The sequence below is a fragment of the Aptenodytes patagonicus genome, chromosome 2, assembly GCF_965638725.1.
Source record: "Aptenodytes patagonicus chromosome 2, bAptPat1.pri.cur, whole genome shotgun sequence".
Classification (NCBI taxonomy): Eukaryota; Metazoa; Chordata; class Aves; order Sphenisciformes; family Spheniscidae; genus Aptenodytes; species Aptenodytes patagonicus.
In genome coordinates this window covers 78,542,657-78,556,077 of record NC_134950.1, presented here as the reverse complement: position 1 = coordinate 78,556,077, position 13,421 = coordinate 78,542,657, and the positions used below count along the sequence as shown (strand labels likewise).

The 13,421-nt window shown below is 43.1% G+C and overlaps 1 protein-coding gene across 9 annotated transcripts in view; it reads left to right on the top strand.

Moving 5' to 3' along the window:
* Positions 1-3,356: 3,356 nt before the first annotated feature.
* The window catches only part of IKZF1 (IKAROS family zinc finger 1), a 68,741-nt gene continuing 58,676 nt past the window's right edge, over positions 3,357-13,421 (top strand). For 6 of the 9 annotated variants that reach the window (XM_076330299.1, XM_076330298.1, XM_076330295.1 and 3 more), the window contains exon 1: positions 4,127-4,186. The gene's annotated coding sequence lies outside the window, so the exon portion shown is untranslated. Of the gene's footprint in view, positions 3,396-3,693; positions 3,747-4,126; positions 4,187-4,535; positions 4,947-13,421 lie in introns of those variants that run through there. The other 3 variants (XM_076330289.1, XM_076330292.1, XM_076330291.1) reach the window with 3 other exon arrangements.

The following is a 13,421-nucleotide window of genomic DNA, read 5'->3' as shown; positions in this document are numbered from 1 at the left end:
AACTGTTAATTTTTCTCTGCTTTCACCGACATACAGATTAAAATCTCACATACCTGATCAGCTGTCATCTACTTTCCCTTGCGTTATTCCAACAATTATTTACCTTGTGTTTGTGGTAGTGTCCATAAGGCACTAAGAGTTTCTCTGGCCTCTAGGAAGCTCACAAAGAAAGAACTGAGGTGTAGAAAACAACAAGGAGGGCTTTCTAATTGTACGCAGATGACTCAAAAACAGTAGTACAGTAGAAGTCAGTGGAAAATACACAAACTGGAGAGAACAAGGGACCTGTAGTTGAGTTCAAGGAGGTCAGTCAGTGATTTCTTCAAGTTATGTGGGAAAAAAGCCTAGAGGTATTTGTCTGAAATGCTTATATGTAAATGAGAAATGAGAATGATGAGAGAGATCAAGTAAAGGACAGTGGGAAGCAGATGCAAGGTAAGTTAGGAGAGAGGTGAGTAACAAATATGTTGCAACAGTGGCTGAGGAGTCAGCACAGCAATGCAAAGAGGAAAATGACATGAACAGATTGACGGGAAAGAAAGAAGATTTTGGTGGTGATATTTTGTATTATCTGTCAGTAGCACAGGTGGTATTTCCCATGATGTGTAAGGATAGGAAACCATGGACCTTTGAGATGTTTTTGAGGTAAAAGCATTAGAGCTTTGCTAAAAGGTGACAGAGTTCTTTTCTAAACTTAAAAAATCTGAGACTACAGTTCAATGGATCAAAAATTATAAACAAAGGAAAAATCTGTTAAATGTTAGACATTATGTGGAATGGGAAGAGCGATCTGTATTTCCTATGTTATATTCAAATAGCTGCCAATCAACTGTTTAGTGTGATGTCCGTGATATTTTCTTAAGCACTTCTCGCACTGCAAAGTATGAAGAGCCATCTGAGAGCAAAATAACACTGCAGGGGGCTTTCTCGGGGCGGGGGGACTAGGTACGATAAGGATTGTGAAACAAAGCTGGTCACACTTAGTATTATAGTAGAAATCGTGGTTTGGGGGAGATTTCTGGCTGTACAAAAGAACATCCATCACCCTTTTGCGCCTCTGGAAATCTACCACGCTTCAGGTGATAAATCTTCACCATCCTCATCTTGATCAGAACTTCCATTTTCCAAACTGAATGAGAACTACTCACTCGACAAGTTCACAATCCTGCAGGCAAACCCTCTGGACACTGTGCCCAGGCCATTCTCTGAAGAATTAGGACTACAACATACATCTTGTGGTGGAAAGCCAAGAGGAGCACCTGCCTGGCGCACTCCAGCTGTTGTAGAGAATATGCATTTTCTGTGCCTAAAACTTTTTTGTTGATTTTCAATTTGCAAAACTTTTCTGTTGTATTTTTGTATTTAATTATCATCACCCGCCTGGTAATGGACTGAAGCAGCATGAATGTGGCATGCTGTCCATTTTGAGGAGTCAGGCTGGTAAGACTGCTATAGGAAAGCAATAAATGGGAAATGGTAATTCACAGCAGTAGAAACATTGTACCTCCTGCAATAACAATTACTATTTGTATTTAAGAACGAACCTGAAGGAAACCATTCACTGTGTAGCCTTGTTAGATGCTTCCCACAATAGAACTGACAGCAATGGAAAAGTTTCTTTAGTAGATTTAGTCTGAGATAATATTTAGCTGGCAATGAATTAGACAACTGTAAGGCCACTTGGGTTTTTTGCTATACGTTGCTCTGCCTTATATCCTTTACAACCCACTTTGGCTCATCCAAAACTCCCAGTAGTGCCAGTGGAACTACTGCAAGAAAAGGATGGTGGAATCTGGCTCCTCAGGCAAGTGCCTAAGTGTACATCTGCAACTATACCTTAACAGATCTGCTCGAACTAGCTCTAGCCTTGGTAAACATCACTGGGACAGCTGAGCTCTCTCCAGGCTACCCACTGCTGCTCTCCCAGCAAGAAACTTGCTGTACAAGAGAGCAGGCTGCCAGCAGCGAGCTCAGTGCTGCCGTGACTGTACCACTAGTAATTCTCAAGGGCGCCAGCCATAAAAGGATCTTCACAACATCTTCTAAGTCCTGAGAGGTCCTATGAGCTGTTAACAAACTTAAGCGCAACGAGTTGCAGAAGATGCTTAACATTCACAAGATTTGACTTCAGCAGGCTCAGCTCACACGTCCAGCAACTTGATTCTGACCTTAAAACTCTTATCAACTGTTTAATGAGAAATCGTGGCTTGCACGGCGTGAAATCTGCCTTTAAAAATACGTGCCAAATCAGGTCCCCCCGGTAGGCTGAAGCACGCTCGGAGCCGCTGGCCGGCAGGCCCTGCAGCAGCTGGAACACAGGAGAGCAGCAAACAGCTCCTGAAAGCGCCGTTCCTCGGTGGAGTGTCGGTCCTTTTACTTCAAAATATCCGGACGCACGTATGTGTGGAAAGTTGCTGCGTTCCCTTGAGTTCACCAGCTTCCGCTTTTCAAGAGGGTGGTTAGTGAAGCTCTCCCTGCCTGAATTTCCCAGTCTCGCTGTGGCAGAGCTCTTTGGGGTTTCCTGGAGAAAGGTACTAACTGATAAGCGTATGGTGGCACCTTCTTGTGGATCTTTTTTTTGTTGTTTCTTTCTTTTTAATGCTGGGGTGTGATTCTACTGATCGAATGCTCTTGTTTCCCTGTATGCAAACCTGCTAGAAGACGTGGGGGTATTCTGGAATAAATAAGAGGGGAATTTGGCTCTGGGTTTCAACCCTATCAGGTCCATAAGGTCTGCTTATAAGTTGTAGTAAAAGGAAGGTTCTGCATCTCGGTAAAGATGCAGTGAGAAAAACCAACAAATTGAGAAGCACTGGTTGTGCCTGGTTCATCTGGAGTGTACCCAGACATTATCCTAGCTTGTGAAGCACACAGCAATCACATCTGCAGAGCTTCTCCGAGGAAAGGAGTGCCTGAAATAAATCCCCAGGTACAGTCTAGCCATTGCTGTTCTAAAAGAAGCCCAACTTAGCATTGGAGACCTCATTTCGTTGTACAGTATAAAATTTTAGTAAGTATCAGACAATTCCTGTTCCAAAGAGCTTGCATTGTAAGGCCCTGATCTTTCCAATGCTTACATGCTTGCTTAACTTTGCACCTCTGAATCGTCCCTTTTAAATCAATGAGATTACTCACATGCATGAAGTTGTTCACATGCCTAAATTTTTTGTAATACGAGAGCACAGATGAAGATAGGATGTGAGTAAAGGAAGTATTATTATCCTCATCTTGCAGATGAGGAACTGAAGCACAGCAAAAATGAGATCCTGATCCTCCACAGCATGTATATGCGCTTAATTCTCAAGCATACGAGTAATTTCCGTCAGGCTCGCCGTGCCCCCTGGACTGAAGCGTAAGGTCTGGATTTCAGTGACTGGCTCTGCCACCGATTTTAAGTAAGTCACTTAAGTTCTGATCCCGCAGCATTAAATTAAAGCGCTTAAAAAGCGTGGGACACGTTTTGCATGGGATGCAATGACCAGGCTGAGATAAAGGAGGACGACCTGACTGACCCCTTTAACCTCGGCTCCGGGGCGTTACAGGTGGATGTCTACACCTGACGGCATGTGACACCCAGCCGTACCGCTGGGTCTGGGTGCCGCCCGCCGTGCTGGGAGACCTCAAAGTCCCGGCGCCGACGAGCCCGGCCCCGGCAGCGCCCGGCGGGGCGGCGCGGAGCCCGGCCCCGCTACCGCGCCTCCGGCTCGGCGCGGCCGGCGGGGCGCCCCGGTGAAACACCTCGCCAGGTAAAACCCCGCCGCGGGGGCCGGCGGCCGCCCCGCTGCCCGCCCGGCGCGCCGCCGCCACCCGCCGCCGCCGTCCCAGGCGGCGGCACCTGCGGGGCGGGGGCGCCGGCGCGGGCGGGTGCGGAGCGGGCGGCCGCGCGGGGCGGAGGGCGGGAGCGGCGGGGGAGGGACCGGGCGCGGAGCCGCCGCCCGCGGGGCAGCGCCGGCACATGGAGCGGCGCCGCGCCGCGCCGCCACAGCTGCCGCCCGCCCCGGCCCCGGCGTAGCAGGTACCGCGGGGCGGGGGGTCCCGGGCGGGCACCTGCCCCAGCCCCCCGGGGGCGGGCGGGGGGTCAGCCCCGAGCGGCTGCGGCGCGGGGGTGAGGAGGGGCCGCGCGGAGCCGGCGCTGCCGGGGAGAAGTTGCCGGGAGCGTAAAGTGGGAGACTGCGGAACCCAACAGGCAGGTCATCCCGTCCCATCCCATCCCGTCCCGTCCCGTCCCGTCCCGTCCCGTCCCGTCCCATCCCTTTCTTCCCCTCCTTCCCCTCCTCCCCGTCCCACCCGCTTCTTTTTTTTTTTTTTAATTTGGAAACATTGCGCCGCAGTTTGGGTGTAATCCGGGCGTTTTGGAGCGCTTCCTTAAGATTTCAGAGATGAGTAGCCGTAAGGAGCTGGCCGAGAAGGGGCGTTCATTGATTCAAAGGGGAGGGAAGCGGCGGGGCGGTGGAAACCTTGCCCCCACGCAGGAGCGGGCGCGGACCGGTCTGTTTTCGCCGCCTCGAGTCAGCTACAGCACTTCGGTTCATTCAAAGCCCGAGTTCAGATTGCTTGCGCCTGTAATTTCCAGAGGGGAGGCAGGTACGGAGGTTGTAAAAGCCATTAGGAACTTGTAAATTTAGCAGCCCCTGTGCGCTTGAGGGGAACGGCGTTAGAGGAGAAGTTGCTGACTTCCGAATAGCGGTGCCACCAGAAGTTTTCCTCCTTGCGATGCAGCCTGTCACAGCTGGAGGTTTTCTTTCACCCTGCTCCGCAAAGTTACCCTCTCTGTGAAGGGACGGTTTCGCTCGGTAGCCGTTATTAAAGAAGATGCGTGTAGTTAGAAACTCTGTGTGTGAAGAAACGACTTCCCACTGCAGCAGTCGATTCTAAGGAAACTTTTAATTTTGTGCTTCAAGAAACCTGATTACTTCTTGGATTACTTTTCTACCTTGGTCTAGAAGGTATGGTAACGCTGCCAGACATTGTGCAAAGCATTCTGCTTCCAAAATTGTTAAAAGTTAATAATACTGTGTCAGAAAAAATTTGTAGCTTATGATTGCAAATTATCTCAAAAAAGTGATGTTTTGTGGAATGCAAGAATTTTTAGACCAGTATGGCCACTGGCTTAAACTATGTAAATGGTTGTGGAGGAACATAAAGTTACTGCTTTTTTCTTTTTCTCTTTTTTTTTTTCTTTCTTTTTTTTGCTTGCACTGAGTCTGCTTACACATATAATTGCAAGTAGTGTTTTCAAAGGACTTTGTGTGGGGATCAGAAGTTAGAATGAGAGCTTCCTGACTAGGTATTTTTCTTTTCAATAGCCAGATGCTATCAAGGTTACATCCATATGCATTTACTGTCCAGCCGTCCAAAAAAAACCCCAAATGAAATAAACCAGGTATCTAATCCTGATTATATTTCAGGCATTCACCTTAGCAACCCATTTGCTAGACTTTAATAGTCTAGTTTTAAAATTGGAAGCTGTAATGCGTTGTAAGGCCAAATCCTTTAAAAGACGCGCTCTGTTAGCTTCAGTTGACTGCTCACATCAGTTGTAACTCACACGCATACTGGAGTACCATGTAGTATGGCTCTCTATTAAACATTATAAATGATCATTGAAATGTAAAGGAAAAGCATATTAATATATTGCATTTAGAAATAAGTACTAAAATTCCTTCCAAATACTTGGAAAGACTTTATCTGAATCAACTAAGCAGGGGCATGTTCTGAGTGGCTTGCGGCACTGCTCTCTCGCCTTGCTAGTGAATCGCACAGGTTAAGGTGTTCAGAGTCCTAGTGAAATAGAAAAACTAAGGATGGGATGGCTTTCTTATATGAAAATGTAGCTGCTTCTGAATTTTCTAAACCAAATTTTTGCCCTTAGGTAACTTTGTTTATTCTTCTTTCTCTTCTCTAATGAGGGAAATTGTAAGTCAAAAAAGTGACAATGTTACCATGAAAATGCCCGGTATTCCTCTTCATGGATTAATATAACAGTAGCATACAGTAGTTCATACTATGTTCCTTTTCCAAAAGGTGTCATCGCTTGCATGCAGAAGCTTCTGTCTAATATTGACATGCTCTGCTTTGATTTTAACTCATAAATGTTTGTTTTAAAACTGAATAAAAAATACAGGATATACTGCTTAGACTGCCATATATTTCCTGCCCCCCCCCAAAAAAAAAGATACCTCAATCCTTAGCAAAGCTCTACCAAGTTTAGTTTGATGGCCATATGCCTTATTGCTTCATCAAACCCTTTGAAACTGTTGCATGTGGACATGAGAAACTAAGTGTACACCAAGTGTAAGACCAAGAACTCTTAAAATGATAGCTGTCCTTATAATAGCTGTCCTTAGCAGAACTGCGTGGGGGAAGTGTCCAAAATACTGCAGAGCTCTGCACTTTCCTTGGTTCATGTTCCTATTATCCCAGACTCACTTCCAACCTTAAAGGTTTTCTCACAAATATTAATATTGGTGACTATCCATGTGGTCCTTTTCTTTTTCTTTTTTTTTTTTTTTTGACTAGAGTAGCCTAAACGCAGAACTTGATACACTGCAAGTCTAAAAAAAAATAAGAAATAGAAATCATGTCCCTAACAATAAAGTAAATTTAAGCTAAAAAGCCAAGGAGAAGGCAGGTTTATCCACCGCGTGGGAAGACTGACCAGGCTGAAGTCAATGGAAGTCCAGTACTGGACATCCTCAGGAGCCAGGATTTCAGACCTAATGCACTGATACCTGCAAAAGTCCTCTACCTCCTGGGTACAGCTTCCAGGGGAAGGGACAGGAAGGCAGAGGCATAATGTGGAATTGTACTGACTGTCCTAATTCAGTCAGGAAGGACCGGTGGATCCCGGTAATTAAACAGAGGTCACTAATCTCTGGCCCAACGTAGTGATGGGCAGACAGGGCAGAGGACTCTTCTCTCTTTGCCCTTCATGCTCCCAGTACCCGGAGAAGCTTAGACGCGGATCCTGTGTGCGTCATTTACCCCAAGCTGAGTATTTCTCAGGATGGCTACCTAACTCCAGGCGAGCAAAGTGAGTTGGTGTATTTTTAGTAGGTCCCATACTCAGGAGTTGCAGTAGGGAGACAAGCTTGTCATACGCCTGTGACTTTCCACCTCGGCTCCCGGCTGCCAGTGCTCACTCCGGCAGTGGTCTGGTTGCATGTTTTGTTACATAAGCATGAATGACACCTTTGTCGTTTGTCTTACATGCAGTGTACAATAAAAAAAATGCAATAGTCTCCATCTCGGCGTTACTGTAGCGGTTTTCCTTTCCCTTGTGGACCTTAATACCAAAAACCTGGTTTGCTTGCCACTTCCACTGCATAGCAATGCAGAAATGTAAGTGGAGAATCAATCCACAGAGTTTTACAACAATGCAAAACTTGTTTCTCATCATTAAAATCAGATAACTCCAAAAGGAAGCCAAAAACATTTCCAGACATATTTTGTTTGAGCTTAGGTACTTCTTACACTAATGCCACAATCTCGCAGAAAACAAGGAAATGGGTCCAGTCTATATTTCAGTAACAAAAAACAAGGGCATAATGAATCGTATGCTGTTCTGGCAGATCATTTTTGGCAACTTTTTCTTAAAAAGTCCAGAGGATATCAAAAGTCATGGATCACAGCCTAATTGTGTGGCTCTTTGTCAGGAAAAACTTCCACTGAGGACTTGTGGGATTTTTTTTTCCTGTTTTATGTGCAAAAAGAGCTGGGTCCATAGTGAATTTTATTGTTTTTCAGTCAAGATTCACATATGTACTTGATTACATTTTGACCAGTCATTACTTTCTACTATTATTAAAAGTAATAGAATTAGACCAAAGAAAACATAATAAAGTAGTAAAATGTGGTGTAGCAATAACAGGATCTTTGGAAAAAGTTGTCGTCCTTATGAACGTAAGGCGGGATGCGCTGCTGGTACTGTAGTGGGCTCCCCTGGAATTCCCCTCCCAAGAGACAAAGCCCACTTTTCTAGGAAGTAGAAAATCACACAGGAAGAAAGGTTTGGGAACAATTTTTTGTTCTCAAAATCCTTGCCCCCAAAAAAAGAAAGGGGAGGGGAGGAGTCTGTGCTGCTGGACAAATGCCGTTGGGTTAAGTGCAGTTGCTACATACCTTCAGGAGAGTACCGGGAAAGCGTTATGTCAGTTGAGGAGTGGAAGGTAAGGGCTCTCATCAGTTTTTCTGGGAGTATGATTCTTTGGGAAGTGTTTTTTAAATGCTTGCAACTCAATGCAAGAGTCAAAAGAGGAAAGACCTATTCCTCACTGGTATTTTCTTCTGTAATCCAAAGATTATATTTTCCCCCGCTGGAGGGGAACAGCATTTAGAGATGAGTGTGAACTCTATCTGAGGCAAGATAGGCAGCCTTGGTCTTGTCAGCTTTATGGCAATTTTTAAACAGGAGGCTGCTTGAAATACCTTCCACTCATCCAAAGTCGCTGCAGGAGTTTTATCTCCCTCGTGGCTATCCAGCAAAATGGTCTGACTTCGTCTGGGAAACTCCCTGCTTCCAAGGTCAACTGCAGTTTGTTGTCCCTACATCTGTAATCTATACATAAACATAACTACAACTTGGAGTCAACAAGAGTTTTGTTTGCTCCCTAAATTTAAACAGAATTATGTTAGCCCCCAAGGGTATGCTGTGATGCATCTTTATTAAAAGCCCAACAACTTCTGCCTCACCCTTCTCCTTTAAGACACACCTTCCTCCATGCTTTAAGCTGGTGAACAAGAAGAGGTTGCAGGTTTTTTTGCACTGAGCAAGTCACTACCAACACTGTGGTGACTGCAAAGGTAGGTCCTAGTCCTGAAAAGATACATGCATGTTCTTAGCTTTATTTGTACCATTGCAAATTCATGGGGATAGGACAGTGCAGGTTTGGGACCTGCATGGCACGCTCATGCTTCTTGTATAAATGCCTCAAAAGGCCGTTCAGACTGCAGTTTTTGAAGAGCAGTCACACTGAAATTGTCATATTTTTTTAAGCAATGGGAACTGTCCACTTCTTTAGCTGATTTTGAAGTGTATTTCACATGAAAGATTACATTTCTTCTTCTGATCCCAGTTGCTGTAGCTTTCTCAGTAAAAGAGAAACTTGCTCTGTAAGATAGATCTGATTCCCTGCTGCATTGCTTCATTTTTCCGCTTGTGTCAATTCACTGGGAACAGTGGAGCAATTGCAATATAAAGCTGGAATTGTCCATAGTGGATTGAGTCCAAAGTATTTACAAAAGCAGAGTGTGTTAACTGAAACATGTAGTGTGGAGAAACTTGCTAATTCATTTCAATTATAGTAATTTTAGGAGTTATTTTTAGGTTTATTTTGGGGGGGGGGGAATCACGCAGATCTCCAATATGCTTATTCGGGCTGATAATGTCCTTTAATAATCCGTAACAGCTTGAACAGTTTGAAGGGAAATTAGGAAGCAATTCTGTGATCATGAAGCAGAGTTATTGAAACCTCCTATAATTTGGACAAATCGACTACTGATAATATTGTTGGGGGTACTTGGCAATAACAATTCTAGACATAAAGGGATCCTTTTATGTTTTCTCTATTGCACATTTAGATGTGCTGTGCTAAGGACATCCTACGCTTTTTAAATCATATATATATATGGGTACAAGAAGTACAGTTTTGCATCTGCTGCTTGCCTTCTCTCGAGTGAGAGTCCTGGAAGAATATCCAAGAGATCACACTTGAGAATGTGCTGTGTTCTTAGATTGAGTGCCTTAATTTACACACCTCATCTTTTTTTAGTCAGTTTATTTATATGGTGGAAATGTGTGCATTTTCTTTGTCATGGTGAATTTATTCTACTTTTCTGCTTGATTTTTAGTGAATAAAGGTGACAGAGTTTAATGAGTTAATAAAATGTGGCCTTAATTAGGAAAATTACCTTCATATTTTTCTCATATTGTAGAAGCAATTTATAATGACTCTGGTTGCAATTCAAAAACTTGAAGGAAGAACCTTTTTCATATTTGCAATGATACCAAGTCCAGTAATTTGCACACAAAGTCAATGAAAGAATGGATTTTTTTTTTATTATCTCCTTTAACGATGAATTGTTACATGAATATAGCTCAAACACAGTAGAATGCTAAGAAGAGTGCATATGGAAAACCCATACGTGCATACAAGATGCACTTTTTATCGTTTGTCAGTGCTTTGAAAAAGAATTCCCAAAGAACTGAGAATTATGTATGATCTTTGAGACAACTTTTTTTACGCCTTCACAATTGTTCACTAACACGGAAATTAATTTTACATGTGCCAGACATACAAATGTTTCACATCTGCACTGTTAGCAGAGTTCTTTTCTTAATCCTGTGTGTTGAATTACAGTGCTTCCTTCATTTTGCAGACAGGAGCTCTCCATTGAAATTTGACTGTATGCTCATAATTGTATTGTCAATTCGTGTAGTTAACCAGAATTTACACTAGGGAGGAATAGAGAAACGACTGAATAAAGTAAACATCTCCTTAGACTGTGTAGAAAACGCTGAATATGGAATTAGTGTAGAGGGAGAGAAATTGATCCACTTAGTTTTAACCTTTTTTCTGTTTTAATGCAGTCCTTTAAAAGACCTGGAGGGGGTTTTTTTAAACAGAAATGGAAGGACACTGAAATGCTTGTTACGACTCTCAATTTTTAGTTTTCAGAAAGGACCACCCCTCATCTTTGTAGTTATTATTTACATTGAGCTGTGTGATGAGGCGGAAATTAAAAATAGAATTAAAATGGTTCTAAAGTAGAGTCATTCACAGAGATTGTGAAGGCTAGCATATTAAATTACAATAATAAAGCTAATTATCAGCTGCTTGCTGAGATATTGGATGCTTTTAATTAAAACTAGTTTGTAGGATTCTAGCAATTTTCTTCAAGTATTTCCAATGGTTGTGCAATACATACTACCTTTTACCCATATTTAACAGCCTTCCTGTTGTGTGTTCAGTCCTACGTAGCACATTCGTATGTGAAGTTAAAAGTCTATTAAAAAAAAAATAAGATTAGGTCTTTTGTTTAAAAGGAAACTAAATGTTAAATACTTTTACAGGGGTGTCTTTATTCATCTCCTCTCTCGGTTGTTGGTTCAAACCCATCGACTTCAGTGGATGCAAGAGGCTTGGTTCTGCTAAGTCGAGACCCTCTGGTGCAATTAGAAATGCAGCTGTATTATTATTCTGCAGGTAGATGCAACTCCCAACTTAAAAAACAAAAAGACCAATGACACATACACAATGATACATATCACTCCTAACCTGTTGTTATTGTGCAAATTCTCCTGTCAGGTATGTTAAGGGCTATAGGTGTTCAACTGTACTGTGTTTTTCAGGCTGCAGCCTGGGTTTGCTTTATTAATTTATTAAACATCTCTTTATATGTCATGGGTGGTTGAATTGAGGACCCATTTTAGGAGCTTTGCTTCAATTTAGGTTGTAAAGTGGGTTGGGGTTTTATGTTTTTGGCTGTTGGTTTGGATTTTTAGTTTGCTAAAGCTGCAGCCTATGTGATGAGGAGCCAATGAGACATATCAAAGACCACAAAGACGAGACGTGCTCACACACGAGCGCTCTGTTAGGGCTAGCTGCTCCAATGACCTGTGCGAGCGGTCCCTTTTCCTGCCGCGGGGCTGCTTGCACAAGCGGGGGTTGCGAAATCGGCCCTTTCCCTGCGGTGGCTGTGGAAGCAAGGCTGGGGTTTGCCTCTTTGCTTGTTTGTTTTATTGCAGTTAACCCAGAGCTGCCACCGCTGAGGAACGCGTGTTCCCCTCTCTTTTTATATTTGCAAAAGCACCTGCAGAACACCAGGTCCCTTGTAGAAGGTTTCTTCTCCCCCCCTCCAGACTTCGTGAGCGCTCATATTTTCTGCTCTGAGGCTTCATGGAAAAGTGTACCTGCCCCCGCGGGGTGCACTCAAGACAGAAGTGTTCCTTCAGGGACCTTTCTCTCTGCTCAGCAAGGCTACGCCTACAAAATAGTCAGGAAACGTGCAGCTGGACGTGGTGCACATTTGTGGACTCCTTGCAGCACCAAAAGTAGAGCTATCTGTAGATGGAAGGACAGCTCTGAGTTTAGGTGTGCTGGTGTAAGTCCAAAGTGGCTCCACAAATGTCAAAATTTGTGATTTCATTTCCATACCATAAGTGAGGTCCCACTGTGCTGAGTGTGAAGCACATGTTGTCCCAGAGAGGTCAGTACAAACGTAGTTTGGGAAACAAAGAAGAAAACAAAATAGCTAGTCTTTGGCATTGGATTAGGTCATTCCATTGAATGATATCAATGGCCCAATCTTGCGATCTTTTAATATCCTAAGAGAGCAGGGTTTGTAGAAGGACTGACATGCTTACACGTTTGAATTGATAAAACACTGTATAAATGCTAAGCATTCATTTTCTTGACAAGGAGGTTTACTTTTGAATTTGCATTGTAAAACAGGAGATGAAATAATAAACCAAGACTTGCAAATAATTAATTTGCTCTATTCTGAAAGATTAGAAAATCTTGACCTTGCAGTGACTTCTTCCTATTTACACCCAGAATCCTAAAAGGTCCCAAATCCACTTCTGGTTGTAATCGACACCAGGTATAAATGGAGCAGTACCTCAGTGATTCTCAGGGTGTATTTTGATGTATTCTTAAGACATAGCACAAGTTATAGAGGGAGTTGCGAGGACGGAAATCAGTCACATGTAAATATTCTTTGGGCTCAAGGTGGTAGCCTGGACAAATGCTGACTAATTTAAATCCAAAATTTTTGTGTGAGCATGGTCAGTTAGGTGCTTCCTTATTTAAAACAAAATCGACATAGCCTTTCAGTTTTTTTGTGTGTTGATTATTAATTAGCTTAAGATTGCAACATTTGATTCTTTTTCCAAAGCATTCTGGTAGCTTCATCTGTGAATCTGGTGTTTGGAGTCTGAAGAGGAAAACGTACAGGTTAGAGTTCTGTATCTGAAAAGACTTGAAGAAATAGTTTTATCTATTTTGAAGGGAGCTTTGTAGCTCTTTCAATAAGGGGCCAAACTTTGAAGCTATTTGGATTCTTAAATAGAAGAAATATCTATTATCACCTAGGTGCTGATCCCTTTCCTGCTATAAACGAGAGCTACACACGTTCAGCATTTGAGAGCAAGATTGCTTCGGTCAGCTGCCCACCCAGCTTTTGATTTCTAACTTCAAGTTCCTAAATTAGCTGCTAACCTAAATAGATGCGACTGCATTGAAGACAGTGAAGTCATACACACTTCTTATGCTAGTGATAAATTTGATTCTGTAGATACAACTTACAATGAAAAATTACAAAACAATTCTTTTTCTTGACAAAAGGGACAGTTATTTAGGGTTCCATGTCATAAACATTTCTAAAACAGTGTTCTTTTAGATAAATCTTTGTAAAGATCTATT